General features: G+C 47.9%; 1 protein-coding gene across 1 annotated transcript in view; it reads right to left on the bottom strand.

Annotated features, from left to right (window-relative positions):
* THADA (THADA armadillo repeat containing) overlaps positions 1-24,894 on the bottom strand; it is a 1,377,633-nt gene that overhangs the window by 451,875 nt on the left and 900,864 nt on the right. The gene's annotated exons all lie outside the window — the stretch shown is intronic.

Below are 24,894 nucleotides of genomic sequence, written 5' to 3'. Positions count from 1 at the left end.
CGGAGGTCTGTGCCTGATCAAACTCGGAGAAAAAGGACCATCAGCAAGGGGCTGAGAGGCAGGAGCGTCCCCGGGCCCCTGGGGGCCCCTGGCGGTCGGGCCCCGGGATGCCTTCCCCCTCTCAGCATGGCCAGACCTTATGGAAGTCTGCCTGATCAAACTCGGAGAAAAATGACGATCGAACTCGGAGAAAAACAACCATCGGCAAGGGGCCGAGAGGCAGAAGCGTCCCCGGGCCCCTGGGGGCCCCTGGCGGGCGGGCCCCGGGACGCCTTCCCCCTCTCAGCATGGCCGGACCTCACGGAGGTCTGTGCCTGATCAAACTCAGAGAAAAAGGACCATCAGCAAGGGGCTGAGAGGCAGGAGTGTCCCCGGGCCCCTGGGGGCCCCTGGCGGTCGGGCCCCGGGATGCCTTCCCCCTCTCAGCATGGCCAGACCTTATGGAAGTCTGCCTGATCAAACTCGGAGAAAAACAACCATCGAACTCAGAGAAAAACAACCATCGCCAAGGGGCCGAGAGGCAGAAGCGTCCCCGGGCCCCTGGGGGCAACTGGCAGGCGGGCCCCTGGGGGCAACTGGCAGGCGGGCCCCGGGACGCCTTCCCACTCTCAGCATGGCCGGACCTCACGGAGGTCTGTGCCTGATCAAACTCGGGGAAAAAGGACCATCAGCAAGGGGCTGAGAGGCAGGAGCGTCCCCGGGCCCCTGGGGGCCCCTCGCAGGCGGGCCCCGGGACACCATCCCCCTCAAACTCGGAGGAAAAGGACCATCGGCAAGGGGCTGAAAGGCAGGAGTGTCCCCAGGACCCTGGGGGCCCCGGCGGGCAGGCCCCAGGGCTGCCTTCCCCTGATTCAGAATCTCTGGAGGTCTGACTGACCCTCTCCCTAGTAATCCGGAGGAACATTACCCCCCTTTCTTTTAATCCGTGCACCCGAGGGGACATAGGGGACCCAAGGCACGAACGAGCACGACCTCCTGGAGCCCTGGCTGGGATCCGGGAGGCGAATGGCACCTCATCGGGACTTCCAGGGAAGTTCGGTCATCTGGTCGCCCTATAGGAAAGCATGGCAGGCGACCAGATGGCCGAGGGGATCCGATGGCCGGGCACGAAAGAGGAGCCGTCTGGACACCCTGTGCCCCAACGAAGGAGTCAGCGGGCTCCGCGGCATGGCCGACCGGAGGCCCAGAGCCCCAGGTGGGCCCCAGCCATGGAGGCTCCCAGGGGCCCCGACAGGCCCCCCGACCCGGGGCCCCCAGGCACTTTGACAAGCAGGGGAGGCCTGCCCGGGCACAACGGAACCCCGACCCGGGCCCTTGGCAGTGCAGCAGACCGGGGGACAGGGCCCAGGGCCCGAGCACCCGACTCGGGGCCCGCCGTGGCCCCTGGATCCAGCCGGGGCTCCCAGGCCTGGAGGAGCAGGGGAAGCCTTCCCCGGGCCTGCCGGACACCGTCCCGGGCACCCTGCCACGCGGCAGGACCCAGGACAGAGCCCCGGGTGGGGAGGCCACAGTCCCAGGGGCCCTCAGGGGACCCGGACGGAGCTCCTGAACCCGGTCAAGCACGGGGAGGCTCCCCGGGCACAACGGAACCCCGTCCCGGGCTTTTGGCAGTGCGGCAGGCCGGGGGGACAGGGCCAAGGGCCCTAGCACCCGATCCGGGGCCCGGCGGGGCCACTGGACCCAGCCGTGGCTCCCAGAGCCCGGAGGCGCAGGGGAAGCCTTCCCCGGGCCCTCTGCACCTCGTCCCAGGCACCCGGCCACGCTGCAGTCCCAGGGACGGACCCAGGTCTGGGGCGGCATCCTGGCCCGCCTAGCTGCCGGCTGATGACCGCTAGGCCGACAAGGGTCCCAGAGGACCTTGTCCCTAGTAATCCGGAGGAAGGCTACCCCTCTTTCTGGGAACAAGTGCGCACCGCAAGGCTCGGGGGACCCTAGGCGCGAACGTGCCCGACCTCCTGGAGCCCTGGCTGGGATCTGGGAGGCGAATGGCACCTCATCGGGACTTCCAGGGAAGCCCGGCCATCTGGTCGCCCTATAGGAAAGCATAGCGGGCGACCAGATGGCCGAGGGGCGACCAGATGGCCGGGACCGAAATGATGCCAATCTGCCTGCCCCGAGCCTCCGCGGGAGGGCTCCAGGGCTCCAGGGCTCCGGGGCTCTGGGGCTCCGGGGGCTGCAGGGCTCCAGGGCTCCAGGGTTACAGGGCTCCAGGGCTCCAGGACTCCAGGGCTCCGGGGCTCCAGGGCTCCAGGGCTCCAGGGAACCAGGGCTCGGGGGCTGCAGGGCTCCAGGACTCCAGGGCTCGGGGGCTGCAGGGCTCCGGGGTTGCAGGGCCCAGGACCCATGGAGCCCTTCCCGGGTACTTTCCCACGCCGTGGGCCGGAGGAGGGAGCCCCGGACGCCTGGGAGGTGTTGCCCGGGAACACAGCCCATCTGGTCCCTGGCAGGGCACCGCTCTCCTGGGAGGGTGTCCGGGCATACCCTTGCCCCTAGTAATCTGGAGGAAAATTACCCCCCTTTCTTGTAATCCGTGCACTCAAGGTGACAGAGGGGATCCAGGGCGCAAACGTGCCCTACCTCCTGGAGCCCTGCCTGGGATCCGGGAGGCAAATGGCACCTCATCGGGACTTCCAGGGAAGCCCGGCCATCTGGTCGCCCTACAGGAAAGCATTGGTCGCGACCAGATGGCCGAGGAGAGAGGGGCGACCAGATGGCCAGGACCGAAATGACGCCAATCTGCCGGCCCCGAGCCTCTGTGTGGGGGGGGGGGGCTCCGGGCATGCAGGGCTCCGGGGCTGCAGGGCTCCGGGGCTGCAGGGCTCCCGGGCTCCAACCAGGCCGGGGAGATCAGGGAGTCTGCCCAGGCACGAGGGACCCCTGTCCAGGGCACACGGACCCCCAGGACGCGCCCCCGTTTTCCACAATTTTTCTTTTTTTCTCAAAATTTTGCGTAGTGTGCGTAGTAGCACGTATTTTCAACTGTACTCCGTCCGTTCCTCTTCCGGAGAAGGCGGGGGGGGGGGGTCTCCAAAACAAACTAGTTTCATTTCTTCCAGATGTCACTTTCTGAGAACCCTTCTTTCAGTTTTGAAACCACGTGACAAAGTCACATGACATTTACCGGGCAAGTTACCTCTTTCCTGGTCAGGTGGATAAGTTGTAGAGAAGGACTAAACTAACACGAAGAGAGAGTTTTCTTTAGATGTAACTATTCACAGCAGCCTGCATGAGGGTGATTCCCTCTAGCCAGCCAGGAACAACTGACCAGGGCAAAACCCTCACTTCATAGATATAAAAAAAAACCACTAATAGAATTCCACAATGTGCCTTAACCCCTTCGCAGCGGGGGTAATTCCACCACTGTGCTGGGGGGCGCGCACAGCGCCCCCGTGCTCATGATGAGCTGAGCTGGTCATGAGGCACGGTGCTCGTGTGTGTGCGCATGACGAGCTGAGCTTGTCATGACCACACCTGTTTCCGTGGAACATTCAGCACAGCTGGGGAATTATCCCCGCTTGTGAGCGTTCCACGGCTCATGACGAGCTCAGCTCGTCATGAGCACCTGAGCACCGTGCCTCATGACGAGCTGAGCTCGTCATGAGCACTTAAGGTGTTAAAGGCATAACATAAATCTACTCGTTTTTTAGTTCAGACGGTAGCCAAAACCTTTCATTTCCCTAAAATATGCATACAATACTTACATAATGGGGCTTTCAGTCACCTCTTGTTTGTTGTCATTGGTCTGTTGGTCTGTTGTGTTGCTTCCGCCCACTACAGCTTGGGGCAGTGGTTTAGCCTATTAAGCCACTGGTTTTCGCTTTGAGTGATTGCTCTTTGCAAGAAGCACATTCACACCCAAGCGGGTTTCCTTCAGTGGCAGTATTGTCTATTTTTACTTTATAATTACCTTAGTGATGTCTTTGTGTTTCGAGCCTGATCTGATAGCAGGAGGCTTCTGATGCACATTCCATCTTTATCAAATCCCAAATCCTGCTAGTGCTATTGCAAATTCCATTTGGAGTGTTTTACTTTTCAGACTGCTGCTATTTCACAGCATACCAGAATGTGTCCATTTGAAATTGTTCTGTGTTAAGTTATGCTCTTTTTACTTTTTTCTTTCTCTCCTTCATACTTTCCTTCCTTTTTTCTTTCTTTTTCTTTTCTTCCTTCATTCTTGCGTTCCTTCATTCTTTTTTCTTCCTGTCACTCTTTCCTTCTTGCTTCCATTTAACTTTTTTTCCCTTTATCAGTTTTCTTTCCTTCTCTCTCCTTCTTTTAGTCCTTCTTTCCTTCTCTTAACTTCTGTCCTTCTTTCTTTTTCTTCTTTCTCTTAATGTCTCTGTCCTTCTTTCTTTTTCTTCTTTCCTTCTTTCTCTACTCCTTCCTTTCTATCTTTCTCTACTTTCTTTTCATCCTTTTTGCTTTCTTTCTTTCTCAAAGGCAAGAGTCTTGCTGCCAATGCCAATCTGATGGGACTTTTTTTTTTAGGTTTTAATTAGCCAAGATCATTTGATTTTACTAACATTATTTGTATAACATAGTTACGTATAGGAGTTTCAGCCAGACTTCGATCATTAGTCTGTGGTTGGTGTCATTCATATTTTTCTTCCACCCACTCCAGCATGCATTCAGGGGCGATGTATCAGCCCACTTCAGTCATTGGCTGGCTTCACTACCAGTTAATGGTTGGAACCCTTTCACAGGGAACACATTCACACACAAAGTACCATCTTGTAGTGGCAGGGAGTAATATGGTAATGTGTAGGGATTTTTTTAGACCCAAATATCTTTTTTACCTGTAGCAAATGATAATTTTTTTAGTCTGATGACGGCTTGGCATATTCCCAAATAATGTGTTTTTGGAAAAAAACATGTCAAAACAAGAATTGCCAGAATGCTGGCGGCCAATGCCAGACCTATGGGCTTTGCCAATGCTTGTTTCATGTATGTGACCTTTTCCAGTGAATTCATGTACGTCAGTCATGCCATTTAGCATTATCTATGCAGGAGTGCAAGACCAGCAGAGTCTTAGCTCCTTTCTTTCTGTGCGTGGCAGCTAGAACGGTCAGGCCTCGCTCCTGCTGCAGCAGCGCCTGCAGCTGCCTAGCTGCAATAGCAGCACCTGACGCAACTTCAAGAGACAAAGGGCCATATGTATCAAGGCCAAATGGGTTCGCAATTTCGGCGTTTGCGAACCCATTTTTGCAAAATGGTATGTATCAAACAATTTGGGTGCAAAATAAGGAATCGCAAAATTTGCCATTCCTTATTTTGTGATTGCATTTAAGGAATTGCAAATTTTGCAATTCCTTAAATGCAATGTATCAAGGAAAAAAGAAATTCCAATATGCCCTTAAGGAATCGCAAATTACCACCAACTTCTAGTTGGTGGTAAGTTGCGAATTCTTTTAAAAAAGCATTTTTTTGAAAGTCCAATGGTGCCATGTGACGCTCATACATGCCCTTAGGGCATGTATAGGCGCCATATGCGCACACATGTCATTTTCAGGTGTGCAGCAGGGTGTTCTTGAGACACCCCTGCACCCTAGAAATTATTCTCAATTTGCGATTAGCAAATTGCGAATCGCAAATTGCGAATAATTTCCCATTCATTCCTATGGGCCTCCTGGCCCATAGAAATGAATGGGAAATTATTCCTTAATTGCGATTAGCAATTTGCTAATCGCAACTAAGGAATTTTAAGGAATCGCTAAATAATAGCGAATTTCTTCATACATACCATTATGGGATTTCTAAATAGCGATTCCTTAAAAATCGCTATTTAGGAATCGCAAAAGGGTATGTTGATACATATGGCCCAAAGAGGCACGTGTTTCTGTCGCTGAATACGCTAGAATCAACAGGACTTGGTTGAAACTCTTGCACACTAATGACCGATACATAGAAGCATAGAAGGTCCGCAGATCTTCGCCTTGTAGCACAGACCAGGCTATTTATAAGCCCTACTTCCCATCAAGCTCGGCATGATGTCAGATTGAAATAACAAGCTAATGCTAACGTTTTCCAGTCGTTTTCACAAAGCAATTTAACAGCAAACACCAAGCCAAGGTAAATGTGAGGACATTACGATAGCGGACGGACTACCACAGGGCACAGAAGACCCTGCCAACGCTAAAAGCCATGATGCAAACATTTTATACTTATGTTTTTAGAAGTTGCATTACAGGTCTAACCCTATGACTAACTTCCTAAAAGAGCTTTGAGGTTATTTCATTTGCGGATCTGTGCTTTACAAGGGTTTCCATTAATTCAATAAAAAGGCACACCAAAGTCTGCTCTGGCCAGAACAGATCAGTTCTCTCACATGTTCCTAACCTAGCCTGAAGGATAGGGGGGGGGCACATTCTACTGCAATACTGGAGCTCTTAAACATGTTCTTGTTTTCATGACCATTGCCTGGAATGGGGCGCAGGAACTGTACACAGACTATATATCCCAGATGTGTAAACACCATTCAATGCTCAGTGGCAAATGAGGCTTCCATAGATGCAATGTCAAATTCCGAATTGCGACTCTTCATTTATAAGATTTCAGTTCTTTCTGTTTTTTAAGTCTTCAGTACTGTTCTAAGTGGTAGCAGCTTCCTGTTTCTATAGAGTTGGCACTGGATTCAAATGGCCGTGAGGGTTCTATGACACGTACACAGACAGGCATGTCTATGCAAAATCTCATGTAGTCCATAGTTATTGATCCAGTCATAATCTAATTAATTCTGTTTCTCAAAGCACTTCTAGTCTTGCTACTGAAATTGATTGGCTGTCTCAAAGCGAGATCCAAACCTCCTAACCTTCAGATAAAAACACTGCAAAGGAAGGAGAAAACTGCCAACCAATGGTCTTTTCCACTTTTCCTCCCAACAAATCTGCTTCAAGTCGCAAGAAGACTTTGGCCAATCCCTGTTTGCACTGCGGCACCAAGTAATTCCCACTCCATTCAGTTATCAGCTGGCCCATTCCTTTCGTGGTGCTCTGCAGCCACATTATCAACTCAACATGTAATCTCCATTTTCCCTGACATTAGTAGATAACCACGTCAGTGCAAAGAGACACAAGCTCCCACAGACATGGGGTTCCTGGCCTAAAATGGACATTGTGCTCTCTCCCCTTTTAGATCAGAAGGAATTTAACTCCGATTTGCTGTACTTCGCTATGTATTACACACATAGAGGTAAGTAATTCATATTAAAAGGCCCATGACATCTTCATTTGTTTCTCCTTGGCTGTCATGTTGCTGTGAGTCGCACAACACTTCAACTGCCACTGACCATTGCAGTCTACACTAAGGCTTGAGTTGTACACAACGTGTCAGCTCCTCGGCTTCCACCTGCTGAAGGCCACTCACTCACATTTGTGCTGAAACCATAACTACAGATATAGTGTGCTGAAAACTACTGTGACATGCCCAGTTTTTGTTGCGTGCGCCGTGTCAAGAAGAGTGTCAAGTTCATTCTACATCTCCTGTGACAGGCACATACTGTGCAGATGCAGTCTAGTGGAAGTAGCCACTGTGACAAGCACGCAGACTATTGTCGCCTCCAGCAGTGGGAAGAGAGTCAGTGTCATTTCACAGCTTGGGTGACGTGAACATCCAGCTCTGATCCATTCCACTTGAAGGAGCCACAGTGACACGCACACTATTTGCGTCTCCAGCAGTGGAGAGAGTGTCAATGTCATCTCATATCTTAGGTGACCTAAATCCTTGCCATTCCACTTGAAGGAACCACTGTGACACGCATATCCATCATCAGTGTCCCAGCAGTGGGTAGCGTCAATGTCATTTCATAGCTTGGGTGACGCGAGCATCCCGCTCTGACCATTCGCTTGAAGGAGCCACTGTGACACGCAAACTATTGTCATCTCCAGCAGTGGGAAGCGTGTCAATGTCATCTCATATCTTAGGCGATACAAACCCTTTCCATTCCACTTCAAGGAACCACTGTGACACGCACACACACCATCACTGTCCCAGCAGTGGGTAGCGTGTGAATGTCATTTCATAGCTTGGGTGACGCGAGCACCCCACTCTGATCCATTCCATTTGGTGGAGCCACCGCGACACGCAAACATTGGAAGCCTGTAAACCATCTTAGCTGTCTACAATCATGAGCTCACATACACTTTGCAACTTTGTTCGTAAATTAATCCTGCTCCTTTTTTATCTACTCCAGGAGAAATACTCTGAAGGAAACCATTTTTTCTAACACATCATTTAGTGTTGAAGAGCAGTCAGATGCTGAGTAATTCCCACATCAAAGGGTAGATTCAAGTGCGTTGATTTGGATGATTTTCACGAATTGATATGACAATTAGAAAAACAATTCGATACCCAATAAAACACTGATGCACAGAGACACATATTTAATAAAACATTTTTCATAATAGTATGACATGTAATGCACTTTCTTTTGAACGGAATAACTGTATTATGTAGTTGTGAATAATACTCTTAAATGATTCAATTGAGCATAATGCTGTTTGCATATCAACAGTAATTGTTGCTGGCACTCTGGTGTTACTGTGCATGCCTCAACGTTTCAGGGGGTGAGGGTAAATGTTTCCCCCTCTATAATCTGTATTAAAAAGAAACAATGCACCGTTTTTTTAGAACTTTCGAACAAGAACCCCACAAAAATGTGTATTCATATGAATGATCTTTGTATTCTGGTCCAGTGTGTGAATTTGAGACCTTTGCGGAACCAATATTAATAACATTAAAAAGCAGCAGTAAAAAAATTGAATGGGAACATAATATTCTTCTAATAATGTTTGTGATTCTCCAGTCGTCTATGTCTTTTACTTCAGAGACACATGGTGTAATCGTTTCTTTTCACCCAGAAGCCAGTGTCTATTGATATGGGGTGTAAGGAGCTACTTGATCCCTTTAGCAGTAGGTCATTTATCCAATAAAAGTCGCCTTTTCTGAGGAAAGAGAGAGAGCAGATGTCCTGGTCTCTACTTGCTTCCAACTCCCCAACAGCTGCCTATGTATTCTGTAGGCAGCTAAAGAAATACTTACACCCACCCGTGGGTCCCTTGCTGCTTGAGGAAAGAAAAGCCAGAGGTCAAGGGTGCCTTACTGCTTCTAACTCACCTAACCTGGATCTATTCTGTGGCATATACAGGGAGTTTTGAGGGGATATACACTGCTGCCTTCCCATCCACCCCTTGTGATTGGTAATTTGTAAAGAATCATCTCTACCATTGGGTGAACCTTTTTATAGAGGGAGAGCTTTTCTGGTGGCTCAAGCCAGACTCTGCACCCGTTAAAAGGAATCATTTCTGCCTTTGTGGATTAGCACTGTGCAGAGAGACGAAACGGGAGTGCAGGGCAGGGAAAAGCGGCTTCTTCAACTGCCCTTGCCAGCAGTCAGGTTGCCCACAGGAGGTCCAGCGAGCCTGGACGCTTGTTCCTGTTGGGATGGGAATGCTTCCTGCATGGTCCACACGGGTGTTCCATCAGATCCACTCTGGAAGTGTGAAACAAACGCTACTGCATACCCACTATACCGCCAGGGGTAAGAAGTGAAACAAACTGTGAATTAAGAGCACATTTGACTTGTGAGGAGGTAAATTAAGTCTGCATTGGAGCCAGATTCGTGTTTTACCTCACTGATGAGGGGGCTCAGGGAGGGAACAAGTTCAAAGGGAACTCGCGGATGTCACGGGATAAGGGAGATTCGTGCCCTGCATAAACGTTGGATTGAGTAGTATTTAGTACAGCTGTGTGAATAAAAAGTACTTTATTTTTCTTAAAAGATAAGCACTGTGCTGTTCACTTAATTTAATGAGTCTGCTGTTGGTTAATTGTTGAGTGTTGGGCTCTGGCACCCCATACTACGTACCTGAGAAGCATGTGACGGCTTGCCCTTGCTACCCTGACAGTCAAGTGCATATAGGATTGTCTTGGCAGAGTGCACAGCCATAGTAGTAGAGAGTCCAGGGCAGCCGTTGCAAACAACCCCAACTCCCATGGTTGGGGTCCAGTAGCCATTGTCGGCTCTGTGGCCCCATAACAGGGACTGGCAATTCCCTTCCTGGGAAGGCATGCAACCCAGGGCACAGGATCTGCGTTAGCGACCCCTGCAAACCAGAAGGAACTGTGACACCTCTAGGGTTGGCTGCCTACCCTTCCATTTTACGCTGCTGTCTTGGATATTACTCCCCATCTTACTTATTCTAGAAAACGGGGGCTACAATAAATGCAAGATAATTGAAGGAGTGTTATCTCTGAGATGGACATTAACCTCTTTACAGCTAATTCAAAGACATCACACAAGCACAGCTCCCAGAGAACAAAGATGAAGTCAGATCCTTCTTGGAACTCTGAGTTCTACTCTAAGTTCCACACTTGCTTTATGCAAAGGCTTACAAGCAAGACGTCCTTAATTAGGGACCTCATGAAGAAAGATTAGGAGTCTATGTAATAAATCTCAGAAGGAGCATTTGCACTGGATAAGAATGTAATTATTACAAACTTTTTAATGCTATTACACTGAAATGTATGTTCTGTGGTAGAACTAGAATTACTTGCATTTGTACAGACAGTTTTGTGTATGTACTGACCGTACCTCGTTATTCATCATCTTGAGTGGTATTTTCCAGGAATAGCTAAAAAGCTAGAAAGGCACCTTAGTGTATATTACATTTTGGGTAGTAAAACACTTCAGGGCACATTATTATTCTCATAGCTGCCAAGGTTTGAGATTGCTATGAGTGACAGTTGCATAATTTCAGTGAAACTATGAGTGACATTTCAGGGACTATGAGTGACACTTTCTCGCAAGCAACATAAAGATGAGGGAAGCACATAAACACCAAAAATACACTAATTTTAGCATGGAGAAACTCCTGGAAGATCTTAAGCGTACTGCAAGGGACAAGAAATTGAAGGGCATTAAAATCTAGTACTCTGTCAGAGACTCGAGTGGGGGTGGCAAGTGTTAACTACTTTAATTACTTAACTCGGTCCTTGGTGATCCGATCTTCATCCAGGAAGTCGCAGCACAGTGTGTCTGGCCTCGGCGATTGACTCTGGAGCAGGGCTGCCTCGTGCCTTCCGCCCCCCCTCCCAGGCAATCATTTTCGGTTTGCTGCCGGTGCCCGGAGAATTCAGGCAGCCTGTCCGAGTCCTCTCCTGACAGCTGCTGCAAAACGGTCGGTCACAACGGTCAGAGGTCATCTCTCCTACCACACTCTACAATGCACTTTCCCGATCGGCCTCCCCATACTGAGCTGTCTGCAGTGGCCCGGCCTGTGTGTGATAGCACTACACTCCGCACTGCCACCAGTCCTGTCAAGTATCACGCATCCAGTGTGACACTTACGCATTTCAGTGCGGTGTTCCGCATCACCGCACTGAAATGCATTGTCACGCATTTTGCCGACTGTCCAGCTCGAGCCTCCGCCGGCGCTTGTGAAGGGCTCTGCTGTTCCGAGAGACTTGCTGCCAGTGCCAGCAGCTGCTGGGTTCCAGTTCGTAAATAGTTAATCACCATGCTCTGTTGGCTGAGTGAGAGCGCTATGCTACAACGTAACAATCGTAACAATCGTGCCTGGCTCCAGGCTGCTATTATTCCTACGATTCAGAAAAGGGGGTGGGGATGAACAGAGTGTCTGAATTAAGCAGACCACTCTTACCCAGTCCAAAGATCAGGGCTTGATCCATCACCGTTATTTATCTCACTGCCCCATCCCAGCTCAGAACCTGGCTATATGCAAATTAGTCTGTCCCTGGCCCAGTGCATCATGGGAACAGGGCAGACCAAACTACCAAGCCAATTCTTCACCAGAAAGGAGACAAGCTACCGGGGACCGGTTTCTGGCATTTCAGCCTCTTCGGCCCGGCTTGCTTGAATCCTGAGGGAGCAGTGAGAAAGGGACTCATGTCTGAGTATACCCTGCCACACCTATAGTGGCCAAAAACGATTCAGAAAAGGGGGTGGTGATGAACAGAGTGTCTGAATTAAGCAGACCACTCTTACCCAGTCCAAAGATCAGGGCTAGATCCAACACTGTTATTTAGCTCACTGCCCCATCCCAGCTCAGAACCTGGCTATATGCAAATTAGTCTCAGCACATCTCTTGACGGTTTCTTTTACCCACTTTTACCACCATCAATTTGAACCCACCCCTTTGATCTAACCCCCTGATTTCTTAGCATTTTGACACTTTCTAGACCTAACATCGCTTGTGGTTATCTTATGTCAGTGTTTGCCTTTGCGTCCAGATTTCATAGACTCTTCCCAACACTGCATGCATGCTCAGACAACCTTTTCTTCCAGTGCTCTAGTCTACAGTCTATTTGTTGTGTTTGTCCAATACTCCATTCTCTTTTTTAATCGAGACTTAATTATTGTTTTTAAATAAGTGTACAAGGAATTACTTTAGAAAAGAACATAACTTTCATCTTAAAGGGGCCATTCAGTGAATGATGTCCTGTTGACTCTAAACCCAAGCAGATGTCACCATTAAGCTAATTGTTGGTGATGGTTAGCGATGCAGGACTGAGTAAAGAGAAGTGTTTAATTGTGTTCACTGGTTGGCCCTTTAATGTGTTGATATTGCCAGAAAATGGAATGGAGATGCACACTGCAGGACCTTAGCATGTTCACTGTAAGGTGGATCCTTGTGCCTTTGGTTTGATGCTCTCTTTTAGTTTGCTTCCTAAGTCACCGCCCCAGTTATCTTTCGCTACAGCTTTACAGATAGGCAACAACGGGCTATGGTGCATCAGGGGCGTAGCTTGGTCAGTAATATTTATGGGATGTGGAACAGAGATTTCCCACCTGGGGCGTAGCTTCAGGGAGGTGTATGGGGTGGAACACCTCCCACCCCCCTAAAGAACTTCTCTGTCGGTTATGAGGCAGACAGACTAATTTGCATACAGCCAGGTTCTGAAACTGGGATGGTGCAACGAGCTAAAAAACGGTGTTGGATCTAGCCCTGATCTCTTGACTGGGTGAGAGTACTCTGCTTAATTCAGAGACTCTGTCCATCACCACCCCTTGTTGTAAATTATTTTGTCCACCCTAAGCGTGGAAGGGTATACTCAGATGTGAGTCCCTTGCTCATTGCACCATCAGGATTCAAGCAAGCCGGGCCGAAGACGCCTGAAATGGCAGAAACCGGTCCCCGGAAGCTTGTTTCCTTCCCAGTGTAAGATTTGGCTTTTGTAGTCTGGTCTGCCCTGTTCCCATGATGCACTGGGCCAGGGACAGACTAATTTGCATACAGCCAGGTTCTGAAACTGGGATGGTGCAATGAGCTAAAAAACGGTGTTGGATCTAGCCCTGATCTCTTGACTGGGTGAGAGTACTCTGCTTAATTCAGAGACTCTGTCCATCACCACCCCTTGTTGTAAATTATTTTGCTATTATTCCTACAGCGCAGCTTAGTTTGACACACACTGCTGCCAATAATTAGGGGGGGGGCGGGGCCGCCCTCTCAACAGCCGATCCTACTGGCTCACAGCCACATACTCCTCGGGGGTGCCCAGGTGATGGCTATAATCCGGATGTGACCGACCGGAAGTTAGTGAGCACTGATGCAGAAGCGGCAGGGGACTCAAATCTGAGTCAGGGAGTCCTCGCTGTGGCATGCTGCACTGCTCTGTCTTCGTGCGCAGCGTCGCAAATTACCTGCGTTGCCAGCCAGGCGGGTACTCGCCAAGAGTCAGTGACACCATGATGACCCCGAGTATAAATTTCACCAGCAGCGGTGCGGCAACACAACTGTGGTGCCAGGACACACAGGCACTGAAGTATTGACTCATGGCCGCACGCCCGCCGAGCAAGAAAAGAGGCATTGGTGATCACGGGCGGCGACGCAAGCTAAACTGCGGCCCCCCCCCCCCCCCTAATTATTGGCAGCAGTGTGTGTCAAACTAAGCTGCGCTGCAGGAATAATAGCAGCCTGGAGCCAGGCACGATTGTTACGATTGTTACGTTGTAGCATAGCGCTCTCACTCAGCCAACAGAGCATGGTGATTAACTATTTTGCTCGGATGCTTGTTTCCGTTCTGGGAAGGACATGGCTTTTGTAGTTCGGACTGGACTGTTCCCATGGGGCACAGGGTCAGCGCTGATTTGCATATCGCCATTGTCTAACCCAGGGTGGTGTGGAGTGGAAAAACGATGGATTTGGGCCCAGATCTTTGGACTGGGGTGAATGTGTGACATTGATCCACATTCTGTCCATCATTGTTGTGTTTGCGATTAACTATTTACGAACTAGAACCCAGCAGCTGCTGGCACTGGCAGCAAGTCTCTCGGAACAGCAGAGCCCTTCACAAGCGCCGGCGGAGGCTCGAGCTGGACAGTCGGCAAAATGCGTGACAATGCATTTAGTGCGGTGATGCGGAACACCGCACTGAAATGCGTAAGTGTCACACTGGATGCGTGATACTTGACAGGACTGTATTCTAGATCATTCATTGGCACTAAAAGCAAATATCATTGATGAGTATGAGAAATGCTTAATAGACTTTATGGATATACATGAAGGAAGCACTATTGGTTTGAGTTGTATTTTATGCTGTGACTCACTGAGAGCAATGAAGGATGATCACATGTTGAGGGAAGAAGAAATCTATTATGAACAGGAAGCCCAATGAGTACATATTCACTGTGAATTTGAGATCTTCTCCCATATGCCAACAATACTTGGCTGTATCTGGAAGTATCGTTGACGGGGCATAAGAGGCCCAGCTCTCTTGCACATTTCACGCCACAGTTTCAAGGCCCAAGTCCATATAACCGAATGAAATGGACCTGAGCAAAAAGCAGCCATGAGCATGGTGAGAAAGGCGGGGCATTCCATGTGCCTAAGAACTGGAGTAGTCTGTGACAGGTTATTGTAGGGGAAGCATCTCAGCATCACCGCTATCAGGTGAGCACCACAAGGAAGGTGGATTATGGTGAGGTCCACTAACATTAATTTTCTGATGGGTTGCTGCAGTGTTCTCCTCCCTCCAGGGGGATGGAGGGCCATTAATCATGGGCGAAAAGCTTGTAGCGTTGTTCTGATCAGCATCCCGCACCTAATAGGTTAATTCGTAGCAGAATAATGGCAGGCGTTTCGTACACACACACAATGCATGGTGGTGTATCCGGGAATGCAAATGCACCATCAACAGGGAAGACAGCTATAGTTCACAGTAACAATAAAGGCCAGTTTGTGGTTCCTTCACACACATGGATATGCTAGATTATGGCAGCAGCTGTACAAGCTTCCTTAAGATACAGACAACTTTAGCATAGGCCGCAGAGTGTCTTCCAAGAGGAGAAAATTTAAAACTGGGGCGTGCATGATCCAGAAATGTACTGGACAAAGCACAAGGGAGGCAAAAGTGAGAGCGGGATACAAAAGTAATGCTGCCTGACTGCGCCTCAAATGCCTGACCTTGAGTCCTAATGTGGGCCAGCTGAAAGGAAGGAGAGGAGAAAAATCTACAAGTCCTCCACAAGTACCAACTGGTTCAGAGTTGCAACAGTACAGAAGTATTCCCGGATTTGGAAATAATTTACAGCAGACTCACAAACATACTGCGAACACATGTACATATGACGATATACCCAGTACTTGAAATGGAAAATTAGAAGTGAAAGTACTCTGTTGCAGAGTACCTGCTTGTTTCTGAGAGGTGTTGGTACTCTTGCATTAAAAGTAATATGTTTTTCTTAAGAAGTACAGGTACTCTTCCTCACAAAACAAAAAAGTGCCGGTACTCCGTACCGGCCCATTTAAAGCACCGCGTATACCTCACAAACGCATGCCCACATCTCTGAAACATTCCACCGTTGTACTAGTATGTTTCATGGTAACGCCTCTGCTGTTTCTACACACAACAAATATGTGCACCTACAGCTCTTCACTGTTTGTTCCCACTCACCAAGCTCACTGTTAGTGCAGTCAGGATCTGCACACAGTGCCACCTGCCCAAACCAGCACCAGGACATCAGAGGTGTAGGGGTGGTGTTGCATAGGGGCTGTGGAGTGGTGGTTTACCAGGGAGGAACATTATCTGCTCCCCCGGTATTAGAAGGGGGTAAGTTGGAGGCTGAGGGGAGGTCCAGACTGCACTTATATCCAAGTCTAAATCGATTTTACTGGCTTGTAAAATCAAGTCTGGTGTTCCCGCAAAATCCGGGTGCGGGGATACCTGACCAATCGTATTCAGGAAGGCCAGAACCCGACTGGGAATCGAGAGCTAAATTTACACAACTCATACATGGGCTTCCAAGAGACTTGAGACTATAACTACGATAAAACACAAAAGAAAAGGTAGTTTAAGGAAGATATATGAGAGACATTCAAATTTCACAAGCCCCAATAAAGTATAAAATAATAACTTTTTATCAAAAGAGTAACTATAGATATTCGTGATGTGATGTAAAACAGTAATGGAAAGTTTTAGGGGTAGCATGGGGATTAAACTTCGGTGTCAGGGGGAAGCAATGTCTTGTGTCTTTTCACTAATACATGGAGGCAAAAAATTTACTCATTTTAAAATTCAACAGGACAGAGACAGACGAGTGTCAAGTAGCAGGGTTGGTCTGGCCTATGGTGCAAGAGGGCAGTGCCCGAAGGGCTGATCTGACAGGTCAGCGAGTGGACTCGTTTTCAGTGTGTTTGTGGTTTTATGGTCTGCTGAGTCGGATTTTACTGTTGATTTCCCTGATATTAAAACAAACATTGCCTGCAGCATGCTCAAAGCAATGCAGTCTCCAATACCTGGAAAAACTCTTATACAGCGTGTCTTTAGAAGTTAAAAACTGCACCAATTTGCACATATGGGACCTTTTTTCAGCTTCCTAATTTATTAATGGCGGCCACTTTTATTTTGGTGGCCAGACCTCTTTTCAGTTTTCAATTCAACCCTGTGAAGTAGGGAGATATAATGGTAAAATAAACACAAAGTAAAAATGTAGATCCTAAGTGTAAATCGTAAATTTGTCTCACTAGATGATCCTGGTGGTTAATGGCTCTTTCAGCTTTTGCAGATTTAAATTATCATGGCGGAACTGAGTTTGCACGCATCTTCCACGACGTGACAGACTTATGATGGAGCTACAACAATGCAAAGATCTGGTCAAAACCTGGATTTCTGTCCTCGGTATATTTACAAAGGTAGCCAGTTGTACAGCAACAACCGGTGTTCGTTCTCTACATTTGCTCCAGTGTAATCTCTGCAAACACGGTGAAAGATGGCTGGTCTAAACCTAAGATGCTCATAAGCTTCGAACTCTTGCTGTGTTCAGACCCCGCTACAAAAGATCAACCCGTCGAGAAAGTTCCACTGTCAAAAATGCAGTCATTGAAACCAGAGGGATTTAAGTGTGTCACACTACGGGGCCTGTCCTCGGTACAGCCTGTCAATAGCTAGAAGGCCAAGTGATGTCTAAGCCATCATTAAATATGTTATTTTTTTTATAGAACAAAGCGGACATGCCATTTTTAGGTCGAACCTGGGCAGCTAATGCGCTGTCTGCGAGCCATGCTGTATTGAGTTAGAAATTTAAAGCCCTGCTCACTCTCCGCCCATATTTTTCATTGGGTTGTGTCATTGTCCTTCGTAAATGCTGGCTTCTGATTTGTTAATAAGCTTGTTAGTCCCTCCTTAATACCGCCTTGTCTTCATTTGAAACCTCCTATGGCGACTGTCCCTTTTACTTCTGTTGTAACACGGTATGTTTTAATTCGTCCGTAAGCACTATTTTCTTTAACCTCATCACTGCGGCGCGAATTCCGCCGCAGTGCTGAGCATTCCAATCGCGGGCGTGGTCATGACGCCTCCCGGCCGTCATCAGCACACGGCCACCGTGACTCATGACGGCCAAGAGCCGTCATCAGCGTCGAAGAGGTTAATGGGTTTTGCCCTACTGCAGGCACGACGTGCTTTCCTTACATTCAGCGCACCATGCACGCTTTCACTTTCAAAGCAGCCGGAACAATGGCAGACACTTGTTTGCAATGCAGTAGATGTCACATTTCCAAGAGTTTGAGCTATTGGCATTGTAAATGCCAATGACTTAAAACTCTCGCAAATGCGAGATCTATGGCATTGCAAATGCTTGTTTAATTTACACTATATCCTCGCTATGCCTCTTTCAAAGCCAGTTTCAATATGTGCCATGTCCGGTAATGGCAAAATGCTTGCTAAAATGCATTAGTGATAGAATCTACCAACACTTGCCAAAAAATAATGTAATTTATATGAGCCATCTTTTTCCAGGGAGAGGAGGTCTAGCAGTTAAGCTTCTGACTTCGGAGCCAGAATTCCACGGTTCGATTCGTTTCTTCACTTACAAAAACATGGGCGATCTGGTTGAAATGTTTTATCTCACCCAGCTTGAAGTTCCTTCCCCGCTAAGATAAGATGTTCTTGGAAATAAACTAGATGCCAGGATTTTGTGCTTTGTGTAAACACAGAGCATTCTGCCGGCTTTGGAAGCCCCTATGAGTGATTCAGAATACAGACCTCCTCCTAGTGAGATGTCCCTCAGCACCCTTATCCCGGAATCAATTTCCAACTGGGCCTCTGCACAGTCACTGGCTTTTTGGATTCCCTTAGATTGTCCCAGAGAGGGGCACTGTTGAAACTCCATTTTTGTGTCCTGGTTTTAATCATTTTACTACAGGATTACCCTATCAAGGAACCAAGCAAATTCAGAATTAAACAACTAGGACAAGTTGGAAACTTATGATGTCTATATTGGAAGTATACTATCTGCTTTTCAAGGGGTGTGCGTCCACGCCACAACTTGCCAGAAGCAATAAAAAATACATATGACCATAATTCATACAGGCAACACCAGAAGACCAAGTTGTTACGTGTTCAATTAGTTCTCATAAGGGTTGAGATACACATCAATTCAACCTTTATGTGCTGGCCTTTCCCAAAGATGGACCTAAGCTTTAAATAAGATCCTTGGATGCGTGCACACTTAGTATACAAAAAGCACCAACACAATATAACGTATTAAGTGTCCTGAGTAGTTTGCGCAGTGCGTAAAACATCCATCAAGCAGATGAAAAGTGACTTAAGTGCAACTCTTTTTAGATTCTATACCCATCAATTGTTCAGTTATTTTACTGCCATAAATTAAGTACCGAAAAAGAAATATTAGCAAATTCAATGACATGCAAGTCCAGCATAAATCCATAGTAAGATACAAATGTTGTTTGCAATACATGTACCAATACCAAATGTTACTAAAATATAAGAAAGGAAGAGAAAAGATGGAAAGGAGTGAGACAATAAGCTATAGACGGAGAGAGGAAAAGAAAGGAAAAAGGACAGGAAGAAAAAGAAGGGATGGAAGACGAAACTAAACTACAAAGCAGGGACAGAGGGCAGGGAAATTGATCATTCAGATGAAGCCCAAGTATGCTGGAGGGGTGGGGGAAGTGTAGTGACAATGACGAGATTGAATCAAGAGTCATGGCCAATTGGGGGGGGGGGGGGGGGGGACGGGGGGGACATCCTGCGGAAAGGAAGCCCATGTGAGAAGAAAAATATCTGCTTTGTCCATTAAGTTGTAAACAACCTTTCATAGGACGCGGTCTTGTAAATTTCCACAAGCCATTCCTCATGTAACAGCAGTTGTGGAGAACGGCAATGTCGTAGAATACAGATCTTGACAGCTGCAAAGGCAGTGACGAGCAGATGACGGGCATGGCAGGTATGCTCGGAAAGGTCAGATAAGTTATGGAGAAGATTTAGGGGTCCAAAAGTGGTGAGGGCAAATCCATGAACTCCTAGAGCGTAGACCCCACTGCTGTCCATAAAGGATGAATGGCAGGACAATACAATGTTATATGAAATGTATCACAGGGTGCCTGATCGTATTGCCCGCAGGCAGAGTGAGGGAGCAACCCTGCAACCTGAAGAAGTGCTGTGGTCCTGTGTCGTTTCCGGTGAGACTGTGAGGAACGAGTGAAGGGATAACATTGGACGTGACTCAGAGACGCTTTCAGGTCCAGACGCTTTTTGGAATAAAGTAACCGTGCGGACCCAATATTTTGGTTAAGGCACGCATTGTGGATGCAAGGTTGTACCGCAGAAATGGATAATTGCCATATTATACTCCCGGTATGACAGATAATTGTGTAAACGAATTTGATACAGGGCTGGGATTTCCACCAGTTTTGAATGCGGTTAAATACTGCGTGTTTTGTTTGCCCATTGTCCTGATGAGGCCTGAAACTGTTTGACAGGCCGAAACGCGTCGACAGTTTACTATTGATTTCGACACCCTTGGTTTGATTTGGAAGCAATATGGGATATATTCCCTAGGAGTTGGATTGACTTGAGGAGCCACAAAAACATTGAGTTGTGCTTCACTGACTCCTACATATTTATATTTCCTGGTGTTCGAAAAAGGAATTAAGGTTACCAGAGACATTACCAATTTTTCCTTATTTTGCAAAAGATTGGGCTTCAGACATTACCCATGGATTAAGGGTCAACGGCTGTTTCACTTTTTGTGTTATTCAGCTTGCATGTCCTGTTGAAAATTACTCGACATAAGAATATGTATTGTGTGATTCTTTGTGTATGACCAAAATACTGAAGATCTTTAAGAGATTCTTGAAAGATTAATACATGAAGACTATTTATCATTTATGTGTTCTGTGTTTTCTTTAGAAAATTAGCCATAAGATGAACATAAAAATAGGACAGTTGCGCTATTCAAAATGCTGGCGCTACCTCGATTCCTGTATGTGTTGGAGAATGTCCCTAGCGTGGTACCTGCAGGTTATATCAGACAGGTGACAGCAGTAGTGAACAGCCTGCTATGGGACGAGCACCCGCCCGAATAGCGCATGTTAAGCTCACGAGAGGATGGTATGATGGAGGGATAGCTCTGCCTCACCTGCAACTCTATTACTGGGCGGCACAATTGAAAGTTGTTAATCAATGGCTTCATGCCCCACAGGATGATCCTGCTTACATGGCAGACAGATGTCAACTAGGAGTGCAGGGTCTGCTGGCGCCGCTGTATCATAGAGGGAAGGCAAATAAGCTCATAGGGCCGACAAAACACACAGTGACTCTCTGGTACAACGCTCAGGCAAAGCTTAAATGGAAGGGAGTCGTAACCCGAATGACGCCCCTGTGGGATGCCAGGGCGCTTGGCAGCCTGAGGCAGTCCAAAGGGTTTGACGCATGGGATACCATAGGGATATCAACGGTAGGGGACCTGTGGGAGGAGGGGGGTGTGATCCCATTCACGCAACTACGACAGACCTATCAACTGGGCCCCAATGAAACATATCGCTATATCCAAATACGACACGCACTGATGGCGGCAATACCAGCGGGGACTACGTTACCGGAGTCTTCGCCGTTGGAGGACAGACTGTTAACAGATTTTATGCACACGGGCGCCACCTCCCTCACATACCGTAAGATATTACATAACCTGCCAGACCCCTTACTCAAATTGCGAGAAAAGTGGGTGGGAGAGTTGGGGGACATGGATGAAACTGACTGGAACGAGGCGTTGGCCTCCCCCAGAGAGGCGGGCAACTCGGCGAGGTTCCGCCTGGTCCAATTAAAGGTCCTCCACCGCATATACTTCACTAGAACAACTCTATACAAACTGCACAGAACTGATAATCCACACTGTCTGAGGGAATGTGGTGGGGAGGGTACCTTCCTACACACACTTTGGGAGTGCCCGAAAATTGCAGACTACTGGAGGCGTATAATGCGTACCATCTCGCAGACGCTTGCCACAACACTGGTCCCAGAACCCCGTATAGCATTGCTACACATATGGGGCCCGACAGACATCGCACGCCAAGGGAAAGTATGGATGACGGTGTGTTGCATGGTGGCGAAGCGGGATATAGCACAAAAGTGGGGGGTAGCGGGGACACCTACACTAGAAAAGTGGTGCAAGAACATGGATACGATTATGGTGACTGAAAGGGCGGTGTATAAAAAGAGGGCTAACCCACGCAAATGGAATGCAGTCTGGACACCCTGGAATAAATACCGGGGATACATATGTGACCCTTTAACGGAAGACGAGCTGGATAGTTCAGATGGGGATGACTCGGATGAGTGAGGGTGATGAATGTGAGCGCAGGGGCCTACTTAGCGGCCTTGAATAACGGGACAGTCCCTTGAAAGGAAGTAACTACATTCGGAGCACACACGAAGGACGAAGCGGGAACACAGGTGTACAGGTCATAGATGCGGGGCAGAGCGATAGGTTGTAATCCACTACACTGTATCAAAAGTTTTAGTTTGGTTTATAAAACAAAAAAGTGAGAGTCGCTGATTCGTGATATTGAAATTTCTTTGACCGTAGAGAATAATCCGATACCGTTGCTGCCGGACCGCTGGTTGTCGGCTGAATAGCTGTGTACCATAACGTATAATTATGACTGGAACTGAAGCCGGCCTCCGGGTTGTAGGCGAAATGATTGTAATAATGTCAAAGGTTAATAAAACTCTTACGAACCAAAAAAAAAAAAAATAGGACAGTTGATTTAGTCAGTATCAATGTATATGTTGGCGATAGATAATTGATGGTATCTGTCACCTCGAATAATTACGTTTAAATTTGAATACCTTTGGCATCACTTGTATTTTGCTAGTGGTCCTGTGCCAGCCCAGAAGAATCTTAAACAGGCTGAACTTCATCAGTGCTTCCTGGACCCCCCATTCCAGGCCTTCCAAAACTTCTGCCTAGTCCTCCTTATCATATTCCACCTGCTTGAAAGCCTTCCAGGTCATCCTGAGGCTAACCAGTTGCGTCTGGGAGTAGCAGTGGCAAATCAGATGATTGTAGAACCTGAACATTACACCTTTAAACTGACCGCAAGTGTTATGGTGAGAGAGCACCGGGGAACAGAAGATGGTCCAGGGTTAAGGACCCAGTTTGCTCAGTAGGTGTCAGGTTAGTAACCAATGTTCCACAGGAGCGAAGAAGAATCCCCACACCTCCAAGGCACAGAAGCAAGAATGCGAATAAATACACACTCCTGTCTACTGTCCCCTAAAAGTATGAGGGAATTTACCCTAGGAGTGTCCACCACTCTCCTCATACGAGGGGGTATGCAGGATACAGCAGGAGTCTTAGGCGGATGTCCAGGCTAGAAGACAAAAGAGGCAATACATACACTATATCCTCACTTCACTAACCTGTACACAGCAACCATTGACATGCGTTATATTCAAGCTTGCTTACCCCAAATGTAGGTCAGGCAGACTGTATCGAGGAGTTCAATAAAGGGAATCAGGAGACCCAGTATAGGGATATGCGGAGTAGAACTCTCGAGGGACATTCACACCAGACAAAAACATAAACAAAAAAAGGTAGGGACGTGTGGAGCACTGGCCGGCCGTTTGAGGGCAGGAACAGCGGAGCAACACTCGCACACGAGGAGAGACACCCGGCCCTAAAAAGTAGTCAAGGGCGGAGCGCTCTCGCTCAAAAGGAGGTATCAAATAACCAAGGGTTCACCCTGTATACACCAAGCACACAGAGTAAGAAAAGAGAGGAACCGAGCGAAATAACGCCCGCAAAATGCGTGAACAAAGTAAGGGTAGACGCGATAAGATTCTCGCGTAAGAAATCAAGAAATGCCGAAGCTCGGCAAAGACACGCTCACAAGGTAAGAGATCAGCCAGCAGAAGTTGGATCAGGGCAGGAATGCTCCAACGCGGGACAGGGTCCAAGGAGCCACAAAGAATCCACAGAACGCCAAGGAGACCTCGCGCTAGGAACCAGGAAGTGGAAAGGGGGGCGTGGTACCGGAACAGTAAGCCAAGCGACGGCTACGTTCTGCCATGCCCCTTTTCTGCAGCTAAGGGAGCGTCTAAAAATAACCCAGCTATTTGGTCTGAGGGACGGGGGATTAAGACCACAGCCCAACTATCACGCATGTCAAGGAACTACTTCCTAACAGTACCCCTCCTCAAAGGCCTATTCAGAGGGCCAGGCTTAGCAGGATGAAGTCTGTGGAATTGTCGAATCAATCTGGGGGCATGTATGTTTTCTGCAGGTTCCCATGACCTATCTTCTGGGGGATATCCTACCCAATCTATGAGGTACTGAAGTTTGCCTCTTGTTTTACGAGAATCTAGGATCTTTCTTACTTCATATTCCGCTTCTCCGTCAATCTGCATCGGTGGAGGAGGGATTTCAGGGACAATAGACGGGATGTATTTCTTTAACAAGGAGCTGTGGAAAACAGGATGTATTTTCATGCAAGGGGGTAGTTGCAACTTCAGAGTGACAGGGGATATGACTTTCTCAATGGGGAAGGGACCTATAAACTTGGGTTGGAGTTTTTTAGATCCTTCCATCCTTAGATTTTTGGTGGACAACCACACCTTTTCTCCTATTGTATACATGGGTTCGGGTCTTCGGTGTTTATCTGCTTGTTTTTTCATTGCTTCCTTGGCCTTAGATAACTCCGCCTTTGCTGTTTCCCAAGCTAACTTGATTTGGGCGTGGTGTTCATCTAGGGAAGGTACCGGGGAGTCTTTAGGAGGGATCATAATAGGGATCATCCTAGGGTGTTGTGCTTGTACAAAGAAAAAAGGAGAGACGTGTAGCTGAATGGATAGAATTATTGTAGGCGAATTCAGCCAAGGGTAATGCTTGGAGCCATGTGGATGGAAGAGAAGTCAACAAACAACGTAGATATTGTTCTAAGGTCTGATTGGTCCTTTCTGTTTGTCCGTCAGTTTGGGGGTGATAAGCCGTGGATAGTCTATGATCTATTCCCAGCATAGAACACACTCCTCTCCAGAACTTCGAGACAAACTGTTGACCTCTGTCGGAGATAATGACTGTGGGTAAACCGTGTAATTTGACAATATCTCCAAGAAAGACAGATGCTAGTTCTTTGG

This window comes from Lissotriton helveticus, chromosome 6 (genome assembly GCF_964261635.1).
Source record: "Lissotriton helveticus chromosome 6, aLisHel1.1, whole genome shotgun sequence".
Classification (NCBI taxonomy): domain Eukaryota; kingdom Metazoa; phylum Chordata; class Amphibia; order Caudata; family Salamandridae; genus Lissotriton; species Lissotriton helveticus.
Note: the sequence above shows the minus strand (reverse complement) of the source record. Positions and strands in the feature narration are given on the sequence as shown.